Below are 25000 nucleotides of genomic sequence, written 5' to 3'. Positions count from 1 at the left end.
TCGGTGCTTGAAGTTTACATATATGAATGAAGTTTACTGCTTTGAAAGATGTTCGGTGCTTGAAGTTTACATATATGAATGAAGTTTACTGCTTTGAAAGTAGTTCGGTGCTTGAAGTTTACATATATGAATGAAGTTTACTGCTTTGAAAGATGTTCGGTGCTTGAAGTTTACATATATGAATGAAGTTTACTGCTTTGAAAGATGTTCGGTGCTTGAAGTTTACATATATGAATGAAGTTTACTGCTTTGAAACATGTTCGGTGCTTGAAGTTTACATATATGAATGAAGTTTACTGCTTTGAAAGATGTTCGGTGCTTGAAGTTTACATATATGAATGAAGTTTACTGCTTTGAAAGATGTTCGGTGCTTGAAGTTTACATATACTAATGAATTTTACTGCTTTTAAAGATGTTCGGAATGGTCCAAACATATTAGAAAGAGAACAATAATGAGTCAAAGTAAAGCAATTTATGTCTTAAAGTTTCTCGTAAATTTCTCCCCAGGTAACTAGAATTCTGTATAGACACTCACCACTACCTTTTTATGTTATAAGCACTGAAGAATTTTATATCATAACATTTAAATATTGAATTTAGAAGCTCAAATGAAATGCAAGGCGGCAGCGCAGTTTCCAAATTTTTATAAATCTAGATGGTGGCAAGCATAGCTCTTAGCCCATTAAAAATCATAAAACTGGACTTTGAAAAATTGTAATAGAGGGTTTGAAAGAAGATCTCATTATTATTTTTCTGCATAGAAGGTTTTCAGGTAGCAGACTCCATACTGTTAATATGGTGGATTATTTGTATGTATATATATATATATATATATATATATATATATATATATATATATAATTTAGTAACGTATCTAAACAGATACTGAAATTTTAGGCTCATCTTAGTGAAATACAAACCATTTCATACAAAAAAAATACAGAAATGCAATAACAGAGTAGTTCAGACTAGTTTCTTAGAAAAAATGAACAATGTCCTTCTATATCACTGTTGCAGTGTTCTTTACTATAGGGATCTCCCACCCAGGGTAGCCCAACCCAACCATTATGTTAAAGCCTTATGATTTTGTGTGTATAGTATGTCCCTGCACAGGACATAATGCATAAAAGTGACATACGGACGCAGTTACCCAGAATTTCTTTGCCACCAGTCCGAACACCATTATCGCTCATCATTCTGAATACCTTGTTGCTGTGCTGAATACCTAACCATCAGATAAATGCCCCATTGAGGTTGTGTTTTTTTTTTTTCTTTAATTTGGTGTTGTATTTTGTTTTGCTTACCTAGAGTTCAAGTTATCCAAGAAGGGGAAAAGTCAGTGTGGAAGGCAGATTCCCCATAAGGATTGTCATGAACAGTGTCTCTTTTGTTTGTGCACTTCTCACGCCCATACCTCTTGTAGTACCTGTAAGGCTTTTGCACCTAAGACACTCAGAAGCTATTTGTCTTCCCTGGCCATTTTGAAAATCAATGGCTTAAACAGTTAGTCCAAGGTAGCATGGCAGTATCCATTAACCCCGAGACACTCTCGCTAGGTAAGATGAAGGTCAAGAAGTCTCAGACGGATTCTTTAGCAGTCCATTCTCCACCTGATGCCCCTCTAGAAGCAGGTAATTGCTCTGTAGGCCCTTAAGCATCTACACTGGATTCCTCTGCAGTGACCCCATCAGAGGCAGGCATGGATCCATCTTTTTGCATGTCCTGTGAGGCTTTGCAGGAGTCTGCTCCAGATGTTGAGAGGGAACTGTGGTTGATTATCTTGGAGGGTCCTAGAGAGATTCTGCAGCTATTGGTAAGGGAGGACACTCCAGGTACTCTTACTGAATTATGCCAAGGGTCAGAACCACAGGTATTTGCTAGTGGCTGATATCCCTTCCAAGACAAGATAAAAGATGAAGCACAATCTCCTGACATACTAGTAATCACTGAAACCTGGCTTAAACCACACACAAAGGATACCGAAGTACTTCCTCCAGGATTTAATATGTTCACAGCTGGCCAACTTAAAAGAAAAGGAGGCAGTGTTAAAGTAATATATCCAGCTTCTATTTCCTTAACCCCACACAACCAATCCATACCCTCCTTTAACAAAGCTGAAGTATTGATCACCTACCTTAAATTAAACAATAACAAAAGTCTCTGCATCATAGCTTTATACATACTCCCTGGAAAAAACTTATCAATGCTGGAAAGTATCCTATCTTGGATATCAAAAAATCTCTCTCTGAAAACAGTAATATTAGGTGATGTCAGCACTGACTGACAGAAACTTAACTTACAATTTCCCACAAATAGCATAAACCTATTTGGATTGTCTCAACTAATTATTCGCCCAGCCTTTACCAGTTCCGCAAACCAAAATGGCTTAATAATTGATTGTATTTTGGTCTTCCATCCAAAACACTTCCAGTGCCTATTAGTGATCATCACTCCATCTGTATAACTAGACTTATTTTATATTCATGTAGAAAACACACCTACAAGACAGTATGAAACCTATTCAACTTCGACCAGCAGGCTTTTACAAATTTACTAAACTCCATCAATTGGTCAGTCCTTAATTACTTATCTCTAGATGATGCAGTTGAGCAATTTAATTCTACATTCCTAAACTTTAGACAGTTTAGCTCCCACAAGAAGAAAAAGAGTCAAAACCAGTTATATTGCTTGGCTTTCTGTCTATACCAGACCAATCATGTAAAAAAGAGACAAGGCTTGGACAACTTACCTAAAACACAAGACTCACAATAATTTATAGCATTTCAAACACCGTGTAACCTTGCAAAGAAACAGGTTAATTAAGACAAAAAATAATTCTATGCAAAATCAAAAAATCAGCACAAATCCAATCCAAAAACCTTCTGGCTCACTATCAAAAAAATCCTGAACCCAGGAAGTCATTCCTCCCCCAACCCTCCTGTGATAGCACCTCCCCTGACGTAGCAACTCAATTTAACTATTACTTCATTGATAACATAGCTTCCATCACTAACAAATTCCCTCCATCTCCCTCTACCCTCGCTCAGCCTCCTATTACCTGTTACTCCACATTTTCCCTCCAACCAGTTCCTACTTCCTTTATCAAATCCCTCATGTCCAAGCTCAAGCCATGTTCCCCCTCTGCAGACAGTCTTCCTAATGAATTCTAAAAAATTCTGCTGACTCAGTTGCCTACCCAGTCTATTTAATAGCTGCATCAAGGAGTCTTATCCCCCTTTCTGTGGAAGAAATCCTTCATCTTTCCCCTCTACAAAGGTAGCACCTCCACAGAAATCTCTAACTATAGGTCAATTGCTATTTTTTCACCACTATCAATAATTCTAGAAAAAAGAATCCATAAATAACTTATTCAATACCTACTTGACAGTAATCTTCTCCCTCCCACCCAATATGGATTCAGACCAGCACACAGCACTATCACTGCTCTACTATCCTTTACTGACACTGTCAACAAAGCTTGCAGCTTAGGAAACTTTGTCTCTTCTCTGTTCTTAGATCTATCCAAAGCCTTTGATACTGTCTCCCACCCCCAAATGTTATCCCAACTATCTTGTCTGGGCTTAACCAAAACATCCTTACAATGGTTCACTAGCTATCTCTCTAACAGGTATCAATCTGTCAAATGGAGCACTAACTTCTCTCCTTACTTACCTGTTAGCACTGAGGTACCCCAAGGATCAATACTAGGTCCACTTCTCTTCAACATTTTTATTAACCACTTTGACTGCCAGCAAACAAGCCACCCTAATTCAATATGCTGATGACTCTACATTAGTCTAGTCTGCCAGGACTCTCTCTCATTTACAGAGTTTAACTCAAGAAGCATTCAGTTCCGTTGAGTCTTGGCTCGCCAATAACCATTTACTATTTAACCCAAAAAGAACTACACCTACTATTTTTACCAAAACAATTTTCTCCAGATACATCTAACTTTGCTATTACTTCTCTGAACAATACATCAATCAGTATGGTTTCACATGCAAAACTGTTAGGTGTAACTGTTGACAACAATCTTATGTTTGATCTACATATCAGCAACATCATAAAAAAACTAATCAGAAATTGTGTATCATGTACAGGGTTAAGAAATTCATCTCTAACTCCACAAGATTAACACTTGCAATCACCTGTCTTTTACCCTCCCTTCTATATGCTTCACCTATTCTAACTAATCTTCACTTTTCCCTCAAACCAAAACTTAGTCAATGTTATAATAAAATAGCTATGTTTGCCACAGGGCAGGTCCTCTGCTCTGAAGTCCCTAAATTGGCTCAAACTGCCCCAACTTCTCACCTTTACTCAACTAACATTAACTTACAAAATACTGTACAACTCCTCATTTTCACAAACTACATCATCATTACATCAATACAGTATTCTTTCATGTGACCTGCGCTCCTCTCACAAGTATCTACTATCTATTTACAAACCTCAAAGATCTAACAGGGTTAGTCTGTACTCTCACTGTGTTGCCAAATCCTAGAATAGCATTCCAGATGCACTCAGACTTATACTCATCTGTAACCACTAACTGGATCTGCCCATGCTCCACACCACTAACCACTAACTGGATATGCCCGTGCTCCACACCACTAACCACTAACTGGATCTGTCCGTGCTCCATACCACTAACTGGATCTGCCCGTGCTCCACACCACTAACCACTAACTGGATCTGCCCGTGCTCCACACCACTAACCACTAACTGGATCTGCCCGTGCTCCACACCACTAACCACTAACTGGATCTTCCCGTGCTCCACACCACTAACCACTAACTGGATCTGCCCATGCTCCACACCACTAACCACTAACTGGATCTGCCCGTGCTCCACACCACTAACCACTAACTGGATCTGCCCATGCTCCACACCACTAACCACTAACTGGATCTGCCCGTGCTCCACACCACTAACCACTAACTGGATCTGCCCGTGCTCCACACCACTAACCACTAACTGGATCTGCCCATGCTCCACACCACTAACTGGATCTGCCCATGCTCCACACCACTAACCACTAACTGGATCTGCCCGTGCTCCACACCACTAACCACTAACTGGATCTGCCCGTGCACCACACCACTAACCACTAACTGGATCTGCCTGTGCTCCACACCACTAACTGGATCTGCCCATGCTCCAAACCACTAAACACTAACTGGATCTGCCCATGCTCCACACCACTAACTGGATCTGCCCGTGCTCCACACCACTAACCACTAACTGGATCTGCCCGTGCTCCACACCATTAACCACTAACTGGATCTGCCTGTGCTCTACACCACTAACCACTAACTGGATCTGGCCGTGCTCCACACCACTAACCACTAACTGAATCTGCCCGTGCTCCACACCACTAACCACTAACTGGATCTGCCCGTGCTCCACACCACTAACCACTAACTGGATCTGCCCGTGCTCCACACCACTAACCACTAACTGAATCTGCCTGTGCTCCACACCACTAACCACTAACTGGATCTGCCCGTGCTCCACACCACTAACCACTAACTGGATCTGCCCGTGCTCCCCACCATCTTAGTGCTCTTTTCTATTCCTTTCTTCCACACTCTTAATAGACTTCCTGTTGATAGATCCTACTTCCTTCTTGCTTTACCTACTTTCTAACCTCACCTCTCTTTAATTCCTTAACATTCTAATGCCCTTTCTTCATATTTTTACACTGACGTTTATCTATCCAGGATTTATGAAATTTACTGTCTCCTGACAGAAAAAGCATATCATTTTTACATCTTATTATTTATTCTGTTATATATTTTTCATGCATCATTATGTAACATGCATATTAGGAACGCTCTTTTATCTTGAATATAATGTATGGTCAACTTTATTGCTTGCTTCATATTTTGCTTATTTTCTTTTATTGTATTCATAAATTGTACTACTTTGTTATTGTCTTAATATCTGTAAGCATTGTTCAATTTTTTAATTCTGTTTAATGTGTACTGTGGAGCTTTTCTCCCTGGGCCTCCGCTGAAAATGGGCTCATACCCAGTTAGACTTTTTCAGTAAAAAAGTGTCAAATAAATAAATAAATGTTTTTATCTGTCCTACAGATCCTTAAAGGGAATGGCAAGAGTTTACGTAGGGCTTGTTTTCTGCCTTGATGGCCCTGAAGCCTTTTCAGGGGGTTTCAATGCCTGCTCCTCCTTGACCTCTACCACTTCTAAATGGCCTAGGGAAGCAGATTCCTCAGAGGTGGATTCAGAGACTGATGAGAGGTCCTAGTCCTGTTCTTCACAGATGCCTTCACTGTTGGCTTATGGTTTCAATGAGGAGGAGAACTCAGTTAGTCCTGAGTCTCCTTTTGAGGAGTTGTCCTTTGGGGATACAATTGCTAGGCTAACAAAATACTTTAAGTGGGATTCAGAGGAGATATTATGAGTTGCTTCAGGTGGATACTTCTAAATCCTCTGCAGTTCTTCTTGTGTTGGCTGCCTTGTTAGACACTTTCATTGCTGCTTCCAAGTCTCCTGATTTTCGGCCTCCTGTTCCCAAGGAACCTGATAGGTTCTATAAGTCCCTGAGGACTGTCAATTTTTAAGTGTCCTGCTGATTCTGCTGTGAGGGTCAGTCTCTTCTGACAAACCTTCTGTCACTCGTTTAGTCAGGATACAATAGATGAGACTTTGTGGGTTCTGTTCAAGCAGCTTTATTGTGTACAAACACATCAGGATTGAGGCTTAATAACTTTAACTTAGGTAAACGTATAAACAAACTAGCTATTAAACTCATACATGCTCACTGTCTGACTGCCCTCACAAAACAGCACTGAACCTAGCACATGCGGACTATTTATAAGCACGTTCTGTGCTTGGAATGTTTCGATACAGCACACATACTCTGTTCTACATCCTCCGTCTGTGAGAAATAATCATGCAATGTTGATGACATTAATTGACATGCAATCAATATAAATAATTTGTTGTCGTGCAATTATACAGAACTAAATGCATATACACAATTATGTATAGGTTGCTGTATATTTCACACTAGGTCTGGAAATATGACCAAAATGTGTGACATAAAATTTAGAATCAGATTTAGCAACTGGTACTGTTTCTGCTGAATGTTCAACTTTTGGGACATCAGAAACATCATCAGGACTGGAAGTAAGGGTTGAGACATGTTCTGTAACAGGAACATTGACTGGATTGTTCTGAGATCTAGAGTCTGTATCACAGGCACAATGCTGCAATATCAATTCTGATACAGGAAGACGATGTGTGAGATTTCTCTTGTACTCCACACCCTTAGATTCAACAAAGTAGGATCTCGGCTCGGTACATATACATGTTACTTGATCAATCCGGTCTAAACCTTTCACCGTTTGTATCCTCACTGTCTCTCCTTCTTTCAATGGATGAATAAATCTGCTTGATTTATCATAGCTGGACTTCTGGAAAGAACACTTTCTGAATAGTTGAGCTCTAATTGTCCTGTTACACTTAGCTTTAGGCTTCAACAAACTGGAACTGATAGGCAATGTTGTTCTGGTTTGCCTAGACAGAAGTCTCTGAGCAGGTGAGCCAAGTATATCATCACAGGGTATGTTTCTGAGATTAAGTAAATTCAAAAAGACATAGGTATTGTCACACTTTGACCTCTCAAGTAATTGCTTTGCATGTTCAGCTAGTCCATTTGACTGTTGGCATTGTGGACTACTAGTAACAGTTACAAAGTGCCATTCTTTTGCAAATTTCTGAAACAACTGGCTAGTAAATTGAGTGCCATTGTCAGAAATAACTTTGTGTGGATTATCATGGACTGAGTAATGATATTTCAACTTAGTAATAACAGCAGTGGATTTTAGATTAGGTAGTAAATCAATCTAAAACCAGTTTGAATAAGAGTTTACCAATAGTAAGTAATGCTGATCATTCCACTCAAATATGTCAGTGGCTACTATTGACAAAGGTAGTTCAGGAACTTGACTTAGCTGAAGTTGTTCTCTTTGCAAATGCAGTTTAGTACTACTGCATACTGAACAAGAAGAAAGCACTTTATCAATGTCTTTTGCTAGAGAAGGCCAAAATACTAGTCCTCTCACCCTTCTTTTGGTAGATTCAGAACCTAGGTGACCATGATGCAAAATCTGAATATATTAATGTTGTAAGGAAGCAGGAACAACAATTTTAGGACCTTTGAAAATAATGCCTTCTTCAATCAACATCTCATCTCTGTAAGAAAAATAAGTTTTCACATCTGGTGGTGCACTAGATTGCTTTGATGGCCATCCAACATTAATGTAATGACTGAGCTTTTGCAGAAGTGGATCAGTCTTTGTATGATCTCTCATCTCATCAAGTCTCATAGTAGAAAGGTTATGCACTTCCATTACGTCAAAGTCAAAATTTTCTGTACGAAGCTGTTCCGTAGTATTTCTAGGCAATCTGGATAAGGTATTAGCCAGATAAAGAAGTTTGTCTTTTGTATAGACCATTTTGTAGTTGTACTTTTGCAGTTTGAGCATCATTCTCTGTAAGTTCACTGGAGCTGAATGCGTAGGCTTCTTTAAAATAGTAACTAGAAGTTGGTGATCAGTTTCAATCTGAATGGTTTGACCATAGATATAATGAAATTTTGAACATGTAAATACTATCGCCAAAAGTTCTTTCTCGATTTTCGCATATTGCATTTCAGTTTGGGTAAGAGATCTTGATGCATGGCTACTGGTCCTGAAGAATGACTGCACCACACCCACATTTTGAAGCATCACAGGAAAGAGTTACTGGCTTATTGACATCATAGTATCTTAATATAGGTATGTTGGCAATTTTCTGCTTAAGGTCTTCAAATGCTTTCTGGTGTAACATTTTTGTGTGTTAGCTCTCTCAAAGGTGCTGTCAACTCACTGATGTCTGGTATAAACTTGCCTAAATCTGGTGCTGGCATCTCAAGAATAGCTGCTTGTCAGGATGTGTCTGGTTGCAAGCCAGTGCTAGTAAATAAGTGAACTATACATACAACTTCTGGTAGTCTGAATTTGCACTTTAGAGGATTGAGCTTTAAGTTCACTTCACATGCTCTGTCTAGAACTCTGTTAAGGTTTCTGTCATGCTCTGCTTCACCATTGCCTCCAACCAATAAATCATCTACTATTATGGCACAAGGATGTTTGTGTCTTTCGGCTTTTCCCAGTTAGGGGTCGCCACAGCAGAACTCCGATCCACTAATGATTGGCAGTTGATTTTTATGTACCGGCTTGCCAGGCCTGACGCACAACCTTCAACGAAGGTACACCCATTCACGCATGTCTCCATGCAGAAGACGCTCTAGCTGAGAATCGAACAGGACAGCGTCTTACTGTGAGGCGACAACGCTACTGCAGCACCACCACCGCGGGTCCATTATGGCACAAGGATAACCTGAAGAAATTTGCTCCATTGCACTCTGAAAGACTTCACTTGCAGAATTTATTCCAAATGGTGTCCTGAGGAATCTATATTTAACAAACAGGGTACTGAAAGTACTCAGTAATGAGGATTTGCTATCAAGCATCACTTGCCAAAATGAACTTTTTGCATTCAAGACAAAAAACGGTGGCATTTGGTATTAGGGCTGCAACTTCCTCAACTGTGCACATTTGATAAGGCTGTCTCTTTAATGTGTTGTTTAAATCTCTTGGGTCAGTACATATTCTGATTTTATCTGAACCTTTTTTGTGGGCTGCTACCATGGATGACACCCATTCAGTAGGTTCTGTGATTGGACAAATTACACCTTGTTGCACCATTTTATCCAACTGAGTTTAACTTTATTCTGCATAGCTATCAGAAATTTTCTTGCTGGTCTGACCACTGGACTTACCCCTGGGTCTAATTTCATAGAATATACAACTGGAAGTTTGCCCAACTTGTCATTGAAAACAGCATATTCTAAGAAAATGGCTTCTGTAAAATTGCAACTAGGAGATGTGCTTATATGATGAACTTCTTTGGTAAAAGAAAGCAGATTCATTCTCAGACTGTCTCTGAGACCCAATAATGACTGTACAGGTCTTCGAGCTACACAGAGTAACAAGCTGCAACAGTTCCTTGCCAAATATCATGAAAGCATTACTGAACCTTTGGTTTGAATTTCTTTGCCTCTATAAGCAACAAGTTTCACACAACTAGTCATACTGAGTTGTTCTTTAGCTCTCACTTTTAGCAAAAATATCTGCTGCCATAACATTACACTTTGAACCAGTGTCTACTTTGAACTCAGTGGATTTACCATTGATCTGGACAGTACAAAACACTTCATTCTTTGTCAACAAATTCACTGCATCAGTCTTTTCACCAATTACTAATACAATATCTACATAGAAAGCAGACTGCTGCACCTCCACTTGATCAGTTTGCTTTCTTGAGTGACCCTTTTTTATATCTATGTGAGGTTTACTTGATTTGCAAAACTTTTGAAAATGGTTCTACTTTTTACACTTGTGGCATTGCTGACCAAATTCTAAGTACTTCTAAAGCTGGATTTAGGTTTTGTTGACTCACACCTGTACTGCACTGAGCATGCTGCTTTCTTAGAACTTGCTGAAAAACTACTTGGTTTCCCTAGCTAGCAGGGGCTGTGGCTGCCATGTGCTTAAGCCTGCTTTTGTTTGCCATGTGTTGCATACTGTATACATTTGCTCTGGTGCCTGCTGAAACCATACTCTTGTGTGCCTTTCTGTAACTTCATGGAATTTACAAATCTCAATGGCTTTACTCAATGTTAAATCACTGTCACGAAGCAAAATCTTTCTCACAGCAGCACTATTAATACCACATATGAGCCTGTCCTTTATCAACTAATCTTTTAAGTCACCAAACTGACACATTTTAGCTTTGTTTCTCAGGTCAGTTATGTAAGCTGCAAAAGTTTCCCCTGGTTTCTGATCTCTTGTGCAAAACAAATGCCTCTCTAATGTAATATTTTTCTGGGGGTTACACATTTCCCAGAATTTGTGCTTCAAACACTCTGGGTCTTCCTTTGATTCAACCTGTACAACAATATGACAGTTTTCACCTTCTCCTTCATACACTACCGGTGCATACACAAATGAATGCTCTCTTTCAATGGCCTCTGACCCAGCTAAGTTTAGCAAAATTACTGGCCTCTAACCCAGCTAGGTTTAACAGAATTACTGCCCTGGTCCATGCATCTTTGTCAGAATAAGCTGTCTATATAAAAATATCATACTCTTGCTCAAATACTCTCCAATTCTCTGCAATATTCTGATCAAACACAAGTGGTGAGGGTTTTCAAAATCCTTCTGCCATATTAACACATACCAGTGAAGGCTTTTTCAAATATGCATGAACATACACATATGACAGAAAGTTATGCTAGTACTTGTAACTATGCCCAGTAGCGCAACAAGCCTCCAAATAACTGAACTTTATGAAATAAATCTCTTGAGCACTGTAATACTCTTGAAATTACTCTACAGTACTGTAAGAAATCATCTCTTATCAGTATACGAAACATTTCAAATAACTGCACAGTGAGAATGAACTGGGCAGAAGAAGGTCAGAGTAACAAACATTTAAAAGTAATTGCACTTTGTGTATAAACAATACACAGCACACTAAAACTCCCCCAAAATGGTGGTACTTTGCTAAATAACTCTTTACAGTGCAAGAAACACGCTGTAATGGCGGCACTTTACGAATAAACACACCCAGGACAAGAAACTATTCAAAATGGATGTAGCTGACGGCACTTTATGAAATAGTTGCACTATGCACACAAATAAACTCTTCAGAATAAATGCACAGTGGGTGGCCATGGTGTGCAGTGGTTAGCATTGTCACCTCACAGCAAGAGGTTCTCTGGTTCGATCCTCAGCTGGGGTGCCTTCTGTGTGGATTCTGCATGTCCTCCCTGTAGTCACATGGGTTTCCTCTGTGTGCTCCGGTTTCCTCCCACATCCCAAAGATATGCTGTAAGTGGATTCGACACTAAAATTGGCCCTAGGTATGAGTGTGTGCCTTCCATGGAAGGTTGGGCACTGGGCTGGCAACTTGACACCATAAAACTCTACTGTCAATCATAAGCAGATGGGTGATCCGCTGTGCTGACCCCTTACCGGGAAAAGCCAAAAGAAGAAGAAGAAGAAATGCACAGTAATAAGCACACACTGTAAGCACTTTTACACACTTTGAGATACTTTAAATAACTCTAGTTATGACCTGAATACAATACAAAGTAGTAGTTATGCCAAAACACAGCACTTTGCCAAAAGACATGCAGTCACCTTGCTTTATTTATGCTTAATGTGCCCTTTTTGCCCTTATTATATTTGTTTTGCTCATTTAATCTCTTTTTATGCCCATTATACTTTTCTTGTGCTTGTTTTACTCTAAACATGCCCATTTTGCTTTAAACATGCACATTTTGCTTTAAATATGCCCATTTTGCTTTTCTGAAGTAATTTCAAATCCCTTATGTGCTTTTCTGACAATCATTTTATCAACTATCTTAATCTTAAACATTTTGTTTAGTTAATAAACCTTTTGTGCCTCTCACTTGTTTAATAATGTGGTTTGTGCCCTCGTAATGCTCCATTTTATCTTTTCTATCAAATAAACTCCTCTTATAAGTTTTTATTACCTTTGGGCATTTTCTGGCTCTTTTTTTTGTTTTGCTCGTTTCCTTTTAGTTTGCACCCCATCACTCTGAATATCCTTCTCTGGAATCCAGTTCTGACACCATGTCACTCATCTTGTCAGGATACAATGGACGAGACTTTGTGGGTTCTGTTCAAGCAGCTTTATTATGTGCAAACACATCAGAATTGAGGCTTAATAACTTTAACTTAGATATACTTATAAACAAACTAGCTATTACACTCATGCATGTTCACTCTGGGGCTGCACTCACAAAATGGCACTGAAACTAATACGTGTGGACTATTTATATGCACATTCAGTCCTTGGAATGCTTCTTAAAGATACAGCACATGATCTACACCCTTCAAGCTCTTGACCTCTTCCAAAGTTTTGCCTTCTGATAAGGATTGTATGGCAAATAAGGTTTACACTGCTTTTACGTTAGCCTTTAGTGCTATCAGTTAACAGACCCACATGACCAGATATGCTCTGGGCTCAGACTTGACAGGTTATTTCTGACCTTCTTGATTCTGAAGGCAAATCTTCTGCCTTATCTATTTTAGCTTCTATTTCTCAACTGGCTCACCACTCTTAACAAATCTAGCTATAATGCTGCTGATGCCTCTTCCATGGCTGCAGCTTTTGGTTCTCTCATAAAGCATTATTCTTGACTTTGTCTCCAATCTTTGTCTGAGGACATTAAGGTGAAGTTGTTGGATGCTTCTTTGGATAATAAACATCTTGTTGTAACTGTGGCTGCTGACTTGCTTAAGTCTCTTCAAGAGAAAGGCAAAGACTTGCAGGATCTTAAACATATTTTTGTCTCTCCTATCCCTAAGCTCCAGAGGAATTATCATTCTAGATCTGGTTTTGTCCACAGGCAGCTCTGCCAGGCCCCCAAGTGCTGGAAGGGTGGCAGGCAAGCCCCTGCTGTTAAGGTTTCTCAGATGTCTGTTGCCCAGAAGCCTCCTTTATCTGATAAATCTGTTTCTCTTTGAAAGTTTGTCCCCCCTTTTCTTGGACCAGGTTCCTTTGTCCTTTCAGCTTTCCCTTTGTCTTCCAAATTGGTGTCTTATAACTTCAGACTCTTGGGTTTTTTCTATCATCCGTTAGAGTTATTTCATGGTATGGAAATCTCTCCCTCCTTTTTCAGGGATTCCTCAACCTCCTCTAGAGCAGCTTCCTAATTTCCCAGAGGTCATATGGTCCCTGGTGAACCAAGGAACATTCAGCTTGTTCTCACTTCCCAAGTGGGAAAGAGTTTTTATTCAAGAATGTTCCTGGTTCCTCAAAAGGAGGGCACTTGGAAACCTGTTCTGTATCTGTCCCTGCTCAACACCTTTTTAAGGTCCCCTCTTTTTGGATGCTTAATCTTCAAACCCTGTTTCCTGTTTTACTACCCCAGGATTTCTGGTATTTTTTAATCTGAAAGATGCTTACTTTCATATCCCTATTCATCCTCTTTTCAGGAAGTTTTTATATTTCTCTGTTTCTTTCTCTTGTTTTCAGTTTTCTGCTTTTCCCTTTGGCCTCTCTACTGTCCCAAGGGTATTCACAAAATGGCTAGCTCCTGTAATTGCTTTTTTCAGGCTCCAAGCCATTCAGGTTTTTCCTTATCTAGATAACCTGTTGCTTCAGGCACCTTCTTCCAGTCATCTGTTGCAGGATCTGGAGTTAACCATCTCTGTTCTTCATAGTCTGGGGTTCACTATCAACTGCCAAAAGTTCATCCTGACTTCCTCTCAGGATCATGTGTATCTGGGATGTAGGATTCAAACAGTGCCAATGTTGGCCTCTCTTCCAATTTTGTCAATGACAGCCTTCTTTCAGTCTCTTCTTCCTCTGACTGCCATTCCAGCCAGAGAGTTTTTTCAGGCCTTGGGATTCATGGCATCTTCTATTCCAATGCTCCCTCTTGCCAGACTACATATACAGAAGCTTCAATGGTACTTCAGGTCAGTTTGGCTGTAACATTGCCACCCTCTGGATTTCAGTGTACCTCTCCTTCCGTGTCTAAAAATGGACTTTGATTGGTGGATTCAACAGTTTGCTCTGAAACTAGGCCTTGTCCTTTCAGCCTCCAATCCCTTCTCAAGAACTGTTCACCAGTGCCTCAGACATGGGGTGGGAGTTTCCATGTGCTCACCTGAGAGTTCAGGGTCTCTGCCCCCCATCAAAAGTCAGACCACATCAACATCAAAGAGATGAGACCTCCGATTCTGGCACTTCAAGCTTTTCACCCCATGTTCTGTCCAGGTCCCTTGAAGATATACACAGACAACACTACAGCAATGTGGTATGTCAACAAACATAGAGGCACACAATCTTACCTCCTCTACATGATGGCTCTTCAGGCCTGGAGGTAGATCTCAGTTATCAGTTAATTCTTCAATTAGTATACATTCCTTCACAGCACAATCTAGTGCCAGACTGTTTCAGCAAGTCCAAAACATAGGCTCACGAATGAACACTTCACAGAGACATGTTTCTGGACATTGTCTATCAGTGAGGTATTCTTTAGGTAGGTCTTTTTGCCTCCCTTCTGAACAAACAGCTCCCTCTCTTCTGTTCCAGAGGGCCATGCCATCTGGCATGGAAGACAGGTGCCCTTTCTTTTCCTTGGAAGGGAATGTTTCTTTATGCTTTCCATCCTCTTGCTCTGCTTCCAAGAGTCATGCAAAAGATTCAGATGGACTCCTCAAACATCTTGCTAGTGATTCACTTTTGGCCAAGACAGCACTGGTTCCCCCTCTTAATGCATCTGGCCAGGGGCAATCACCACAAGTTACATCACTGGTTGGACCTCCTCACACAGGACAAGTGGTCTTTCATCCATCCTCACTTGTCTTCTCTTCAACGGACATTGTGGGTGATAGGGTTTTGATACCTTTTGGGTACATCTTATCCAAGGACATGCTCAGGGTTTTACAGGTGGCAAAGAAGCCCTCAACTACTGCTCACATACCAACCAAAAAAAAAAAAACTATAGGCAAACTCCTATATAAATACTCTGTTGCACAAGCTTGGATATACGTTCCATCATCCACCCAGCACATTTTAAAGAAAAACTCAAATTTTACTTACTTAACTTCAAACTTTGTCATTGTCAGGCACCAACTTAAGCACCCCACTGTAATACATGTCTTCCTCCCTCCTCTCTCACATAAGTACTCCATTACTTTAGAATATTTACTAATGTTTTCTAATTCAGTTCTGCTGGTTAAAACTCTGCTTGTACATATGTAAATTTAATTGCTTCTATCAAAAAAAATGTGCATGCATTGCTATTTCCACGTTTTATTTACTTTTTTTGTATAATTGAATTTCGATGTTAAAATACATGTTTTGTATAACTTATTTTTTCTCTGTTCAAATGTTTGATGTTAAAATATGAATTTTCTGTAATTTTGTTCTTGTATTGGAGCTTTTCTCTTTGGGTCTTCACTGAAAATGGACCACAAGCCCAGTTGGACAAACCCAGTTAACAAATGTCAATAAATAAATAAATAAACTGGGGGGGCAATTATACAAAACTGCAAGTTATAACTTCTCTGGCTAAGTTACATTACATTTTGACATACGAGTTATATTCTATACTATTGGTTTAATTAAGTGATATTTGAAAACAGATCAACTCTGACTACTTTTAACATTGTTGCTCTATATCTAAACTTTTATTGCAAGTTTCATATAAGATGTAGTTTATATAGTAACACTGTTTCCATACCATAAGAATTTAGATTCCCAAGATTTATCAGTAATAATAAAAGTGATTAATGTTGATTTAGTAAATACTTAGCAGATTCCAGAGTCTTTGGAAGATAAAATACAGAAGACAGCACAGTACATCAGTAACATCACATAGCTTCTCCTCAACATAATATGACATTCATTGTTTTTTTTTTTACTTTTCATCTGTTTCAAGGTGTGCCTTTGAACATAATTATACAGACAGATCACTGTTAGCTATCCTTTATCAAAGCTTAGCCATGCATATATTTGCTACTGCTATCCTAGATTTTCATCATTTAGACTCCTTACTTCATAAGAAGGATGAATGCATGGCATATAAAATATTAAATACATTGAATAATATGCATTCGAGGGTGTATTAAGGCAATTAATGTCTTTTCATTAGTTTCATGCTCCTGTATATTCATTTGACTTTACATTTCATTTCATTTTATTTCTTTATTCTCATAACTATTTGAGAAAACCAGCATTCTATTTAAATAACCCCCCGGATTCATGAAGCTCTGCGCAAGGCCGGTGTAAGGCTTGCGCCGGCCGTGCGGCGTATATATGGAGTAGTAGCGCCATATGCATATTAATGAAGGCGTGCAGCCGCCACAGCCACGTGCATAGGAAACGTGCGCGAGTGCATGGGGCGTAACGAAGTTGCGGAGTGAGGCGTGTCAATGTCGGCTGTCGATGAGCAACCTAAACTGCTGAATATTATAGTCCACCTGCAGTAATAATCGCACCTATCAGTGTCCGTGGAGACTGAAATGTATACAAAGCATGCAAGATAGTCCCTACGAACAGAAAATGAAGAAGCAAACACAAATGCACGATAGGGAATAACAGGTCTCTACCCTTGAACAAATGACAGAAAAAACGTGTGACCATAGTCCAATGTAGTGTTGATAGCTATACCATGTGGAAGTGAAACATATCATATGCTAGGGAGATGCCAGGAGGTACGTCCAGCCCAATGGAGAGGGTCACCAGCTGACCCATAATGTGAGGGAGGTACATAGCTGTGCAGATGTGTCCATAACAAAATACACGAGGAGAAATGTAGATATATGTAGTGACTGTATGTCCGAATCATATCCCACAAGGGATGTAATAGTCACATACAAAAGGTATGTCTGTATCCCACATAACAAATGTGATAGGGAATAGAATACACATGTAAATGAATCAGGAGCATAGAAACAGCTACAACAATAAGGACACATGTAGGCCGAAAGCAACAGTATGACCCGTACCATCGACTAAGAATACCACCTGTCCCACTTTGCGAGCGACAGTACCGCTGTGGCCAGATGTGTCCTGACACAAGCTTGTAAACATGGCAAATGTGCAGAGATTATAGGACATAATTATCCCTCAGACGTCATGTAATAGTGGCATTAAACAGTTGTTCTCCACACATATATTACATAAATGTCATAAGAAAAAGAATAAGCCACCAAAATGCTATAAGACTAAAGCTTAGATATAGGCAAGAGTTGTAAGTTCTATCTGCCGAACTGACCGTGGGCATGTGTCGGCGTGTAAAATGTGTTGTGTCCACCGCAAATGTTACATTGTGGCCAATTGGAAAGGTGGAAACAGTACCGTAGACTGTGGGGAGGCATTGTCCACAACAGTCGGATATGTAGAAGGAATAGCATGGACATAGGAAAAGGTGTCATCCCCCTAATGAGTACAACAGGTCTGCAAAACCTGGGAGTCATAGGTAGAAGCCAAACTAGTATGTGACACAGCCGAACGGGTAGTACCCGGGTATACCAACTAAGTAATGAAAGTGAAGTATGGGTGTGTACCTATGTGTGTGAGGTATAGCACGTGGGAAGCAAACATGGCAGGGTAGTCCACACAACCATAAAGGTACCCGACACCTGTAGGGCAGTCAATGTGCTACTCTGGCCGTGTCATGACCCAACAACAAAAGTAGTGAGCTATCGGATGTGAGTAATTTGCATGTGAGGGGTGGATGGGTAATGGTAAAACCCGCAAAGGCGATACTGTGTCGTATGCAGAAAAGGTGAACCAGAAGTATAGAAGGGGGCAGTGGGTGAAGTGGACATAAACACAAACACATGGAGAAACAGCTGCAAGACAAGCAGACAGGCCATAGTGTAGAACACAATCCCACAAACATATGTATCATGTAAATGTGCGATCAAAATGTATAGATATGTCACCGTCACATACCCACAGGTTGGTCCTGATGGAACTGGCCATAACAAATGCAACACACCTGGCTGCATAATGGGCTACCCAGCATACCCTCCACATCACACAACCCACCTCCATAACAGAACGTCCACCAAATCCACCCGTACGTGGCCCACTGGTTTGTTGCAGACACAGCTACACATACCGACCCCTACGCATATGTAGTAGGTATTGTCACCCTAGGCAGTGTCAGGATAGCAAACCACGTATTCCCTGCATGTTAAACCCCCTGCACATTTTCATAAAGCCAAAATACATTTCGATATCGTTTTTGTGTGGAATGGTCCAATTTCTGGAATATCCCTTACGGGATAAGTCACCTGTGTAAATAGTAGAATGGGTATGATGACAAGATGTCCAATCCTGGACACAAGTCAGAACGTGAAGTAGAGGTCCAAGACACTGTCCAGACCTGAGTGGTCATGCATAACCTAGTACCCAGGATAAAACACCTTCCCGTGACACACGTGTCTCCACACAAATATGCGGGAGAATATATTGCACACTCGCATAGTGGCAAACGCAGAAGGGTGAGGAAGACACCCGACATTAACAGGATAACCCTGATGAAGTGTGAGGGATACCTAGTATGTGCCGGCATGACCGACCATACCTGACAACCTCTGTGAGCTAGATATCTGGACAGAGCCATGAATACAAGTGAGACAAAGGTACAACAGCAGGTACAATATGCAAAGATAGCTGTTAGAAGTTATTCATTTATGTGCAGTCTGAGTACCCGAGAAGTCCACTGGGCGAAGAAGTGCCCAGTAACAGTGGAGGCCCGGGTAGAAAAGCTCCACAAGCAATACAAGGAAATAAAGGCTACATAATGTCAAAGAGTATACAAGAGTAAAAGGCATACAGTCAGGAAATACACATGAATAAAATGTGCATAATAAAACAGTGCAAATCCAGAGTTTTGTAGTGGTAATACAGAAATTTACAACAATGACATACTTGGATTCAAGTGAGTGTCAGCTAAGTCTGGTTAAGCTGGAGGGTAGAGAGGAGCAGGAGTATGGAGAGCTCAGAGGAGTGAGATCCCTAGAATGTATAACAGGTGCAAGTAGGAATATATCCATGTGGATGGATAAACATAGATATATCACAGAATGACAGTTTGCACAATGGCATTAATGTCTGGAGTATGAAGTCTAAAACTCAACTGTCTGCCAGCACGTCCTGACTTCTGTCTCTAATGCCGAGCTACTGCTGTGCCAGAACACAACAGCGTATTACAGAGGTTCATACCATATCACTCAACTGTCCAGATATTTGCAGAATGACCAGAGTGTTGGCTCATATTGTTGTGTGCCTCTGACAATCTGCGTCTGTCCGGTAAATAGGTGTGGATTGACGTCATGAAATAATGAGGATTAAGTATAACACTCCACATCTCGCAGAAGAGTCATGATAATGCAAAACCTAGTATTCTATCAACATTATAAGCTTGTAAGGAAACTAGTGTCCCTCTTACTCTCCCCATCATGTAGGGTTTGTGCAGATTTGTTGCTCAAAGAGGTTGAGAGGTATGGTCCGCACATATGTACAGTAACAACCGATGACATTTGTGTAATGTACAACTGCATACCTGTAGTCACAACATGTCCAAGAAAATAATCCCCGTATGAATGAATACAGGTAATAGTCAAATGTGAATGGGAAACCCCCCCCCCTCACCGTGGAGTATGGACCGTAACAACCCCACCCATAATATGTACAGCCAACAGAATAAGCTTCTGATAGGTGCCCAAACACCTGTGTCTATAAATACAGGTAAAATGTTCATAATAGGGAGAAGCTCCCTGTCCACATGCTTCATCTGACATTTGACCTCGGCCAGGGAAGTTCCGTTCACCAGGCGGACAAGCCTATACCCAGATCACTACATGAACACCCTGACAAGCAGAAACATGTATGTGATACGACTATATGCCCTGGTGTTCTGCATATCCTCGGAGTGATTAACAATGCAGCTGGGGTCCACAGCAGTAGGCAATAGGGAATGTGTAATATGTAGTACTGCATTTCTCACAGCAGGGGAATGGATGCCTGTGTTTTAAGTGAAGCGGTGAGGCACATGTTGATGTAGCTAAGTACTATGGGTATGCATATCAATGAGGCAGAACAGCAACAGAATACTGTTTCCGCCATCCGTCCAACGTGAATGCAGTCCCGGTTGACCTACGACCACTGCAGATATCCCTGTAAAGTGTAATGAATGCGTTCATGCTGTACACACAGTTAAATACATAAAGGTGAACCATGTGTTTCACACCAGTCCGTAAACCAGACTACAGATATGTAAGTGTTACGGTCAGAAGTATGAAAGGCCGCACAAGCACACATATCTATTAAACAGATGTAACCCACAACATGTATATGCAAGTGCGCCTGTGCATGTATGATCCACTCACAGCATAGTAAATGAATGCTGTTTCCCCCACGTTATATATACATGGCTCAAACCTGTTAACCCCGTAAAGTATGAAACCGGACAAAGCCATGCAAACTACTGGTACAAATAGGGACAAACCCCAGATATGTGCCAGAACAAACATAGAAAGTGGATAGAATAACGGGTGTGTCAGTAGCATGGATTCTCTGAAGGGTATGCAGTCGTAACCTGAACTGCTTGCCATTATTTCCCAACGTCAGTCTTTAATGAAATGCCACTAAATTGCCAGATAGACACAAGGTTATGAAAAACACACCGAAGATAAGAGGCATCCAGCTGTACATTCTGCGACAATCTGTACAGTGGAAAGGTACGGTATGGATATAGATATATGTGTATACACATAATCCACAGACGTAAACCAAAGCAAATTATGTAATGAGGACTGTACATGTATATATGTATACACAACAAACATATGTCCCATAGATATGACATATGTACGTAAATAGGCCACGGCATAGCTAATATGGGTAGACAAACAGACATGCACGAAAGGTGAATAAACCGCTGCTTTCCAAACCACTGGCCAGAAAGTGACAGTCCGGCAAGTTCTACACTTTAAACATGAATATAGGTGTCCATTGCAGGACCCCAAAAATTGATCCATACGTAGTGTCAACCGTCATTGACTCAAAAGAAGTGACCTCATCAAATATGATATAGCTGTACATGCAAAAGTAGCAGGTGCAAGGGTAATAACACGTGTCAATAGAATGTATGACATACGAACTGATATCTGGAGAGTGGGGAGTGCTTATAAGTGTCTCCACACTTTAGTACCACTCACATTAAACATGTGTAATGGGTACTGTGGAGGGGTGTCAGGTATGGGAATCATGGGTATGCAGAAATGGGCCTAGGTGTTGTTTGGCACAGATTTATTAGGTCCGCCCTGTGGGAGTGATGTGGGTATAGCACACACCTATATTCTCAATAATGGGGCAAACCATCTACTGGATATTGCGTAAACCATTGTGGGAATATGCAGGGACCTATATCAGTGTCATGTAGGTGATTATCATGGATGGACATGCGTACGACCAAGATGGTAACCATACCTGGCAAACTGTCAGAATAAGACAGCTGCACTAGGGCATAGTACATGAAATACAAATAGGGACTATATTAGATATACCCCAGACAAAGTCAGAACGTTGATAGAATACTGGCGTAGTCAGGAATATGAATGTTATGTGTGTTACTAATCATGACATAGAAATGTCAGTCACTATTATCTAACCGCACAGTTCGTAATGCCTTGTCAGTAATTTACCAGAAAGGCACATTATTATGACAAATGTAACAAGAGCAACGGTCAAACATTAGGGCGTTTACCCATAATGTGTACAGGTGAGAGGTATGAAGGTAACCTGTCCAAAATACATGTACAGAACTAGTGATACTAGGTTGACAGGTGAGAAGAAAGACGTCAGGACAAATGACAAAACATGTACAAGTCATAAGTATGTACTTCGACAAATGTGAATGACAACGTATGCCCTGTGAAAGTCAATGTGGAAGGTTAATAGACTCAAAAGAAATGTGTCCCTCAGGGTGTCATGCAGTGTCACCGTTACAATGTCCAGTCCCCCATACTCGTACGTGAGCTCTGCCACTGACGGAAAACACAAATACCGGCGTACACATAAGGTACATGATAGAATAATTAGTGTGGATAAGCACCTGTTGGCCTTTGTGAGGAATACAACCCTCTGGGTGGGTGTGTCCTGCAATATAAATGTAATGGCATCTGGCCTGTGATGCCGCCATACAGTGTGTGTATTGGTGTCAGAAAATTGATATCTTGTATCAGAAACATACTCCGCAACTGTACAGATTTACGCAGAATGTGCAGAGTTTTGCCTCATATGTTTGTTGTGTTCCTCTTAAAATCAGTACCTTTCTGGCAAATTCCTGAGAACTGAAGTCATTAAATAATGACAAACATGTGAGTTTAAGACACCAAATCCGTCAGAACAGTCATACTAATGCAAAACCTACTATTGTGTCAACTATCTACGTTTGTAAGAGCAATATTTAAATTCTGCCCCTCTGTGTCCCACTATCAGTTAAGGCTTTGTCCAGATGTTTGCTCTAGGAGGTTGAGTGGTATCGACTGCAAGATAACTCAGAAGGTATGAAAAGCGCTGCAGTAGGACGTTCAGTACTGTCCGCAGGAATGTGCGGACATGTCAAATAACACAGCAGTCTACATGAAGTACCTATAGGGCTGTCACGTTTACAAATGATGATAGTGGGACATACCCACAGCCATGCACACAGCACAAATAGACATATACACAGCAAAACTAGGCCATGATACATGAAGCCTCCAGCGTGTATGAGTAGAGTGAGAGTACAGCAAGGATAGATGTCTGCCAAGCTATACAGCAAACGCCTGTAAGGGCGTGTAACACTGCCCGTAACACGAACGTTGCACGGACAATGTTGGGATTTGCAACATACCCCATTGGTATGTGAAAGCTATGCAAATATGCGATACATGAAACAGTCAGCTGTCCATGCAACAGCAGAGTTATGTGCAGAAATTATATATATATATATATATATATATATATATATATATATATATATATATGTATATATACATACAGACACACACACACACACACACACACACACACACACACACACACACACACACACACACACACACACACACGTAGCAGGGTTGTGAACAGAACACGAATGTAACCACTATACCACACAACAGCATTACGCAGTGACAGAACGTGCAACTGTGATTAGTAGATCATGGCAATCACACAGGCATACGTCTAGCCTGTAGACAGCGGCATCAAAGGCAAAGATGCCACACAGATGTTATGGTGAGAGAACACTGTAAAAGCAATGTACTGTTGTCATGCAGCTGGAAACACACACACACACTTGGCAGAGCTGGGAGTCGAACATACACCAAACTACACTACAGCTGTACTGTTGTCATGCAGCTGGAAACACACACACACACACTTGGCAGAGCTGGGAGTCCAACATACACCTAACTACCCTACAGCATGACGCATTTACAGAACGCGCTACCGAGATTACTAAACACAGCAGTCCCACAGGCATTCTTCTAGGTGCGTGTCGACATCCACAAAGGCAAAGACGTCAGCAGGATATATCTGTGATGTGAAGCATCTAAAAGCATAACCTGAGTCCCCAGGCAGACGGAAGCAGGCGCACACACACACACACACACACACACACACACACACACACACACACACACACACACACACACACACACACACACACACACACTTGGCAGGGCTGGGAGTCGAACATACACCTAACTGCGCTATCACACTACAGCATGACGCATTTACAGACACGCTACCGAAATTACTAAACACAGCAGTCCCACAGGCATTCTTGGCGCATGTCGACATCCGCAAAGACAAAGACGTCAGCAGGATATATCTGTGGTGTGAAGCGTCTAAAAGCATAATCTGAGTCCCCAGGCAGATGGGAGCATGCGCGCACACACACACACACACACACACACACACACACACACACACACGCGGCAGGGCTGGGAGTCGAACATACACCTAACTGCCCTATCACACTACAGCATGATGCATTTACATAACACGCTACCGAGATTACTAAACACAGCAGTCCCACAGGCATTTTTCTAGGCGCGTGTCGACATCCGCAAAGGCAAAGACGTCAGCAGGATATATCTGTGATGTGAAGCATCTAAAAGCATAACCTGAGTCCCCAGGCAGACGGGAGCAGGCGAACACACACACACACACACACACACACACACACACACACACTTGGCAGGGCTGGGAGTCGAACATACACCTAACTACCCTATCACACTACAGCATGACGCATTTACAGAACACGCTATCGAGATTACTAAACAAAACAGTCCCACAGGCATTCTTCTAGGCGA

The sequence above is a fragment of the Protopterus annectens genome, chromosome 13.part0 (assembly GCF_019279795.1).
Source record: "Protopterus annectens isolate FY-2018-M chromosome 13.part0, PAN1.0, whole genome shotgun sequence".
Classification (NCBI taxonomy): Eukaryota; Metazoa; Chordata; order Ceratodontiformes; family Protopteridae; genus Protopterus; species Protopterus annectens.
This window is presented reverse-complemented; position numbering follows the sequence as displayed.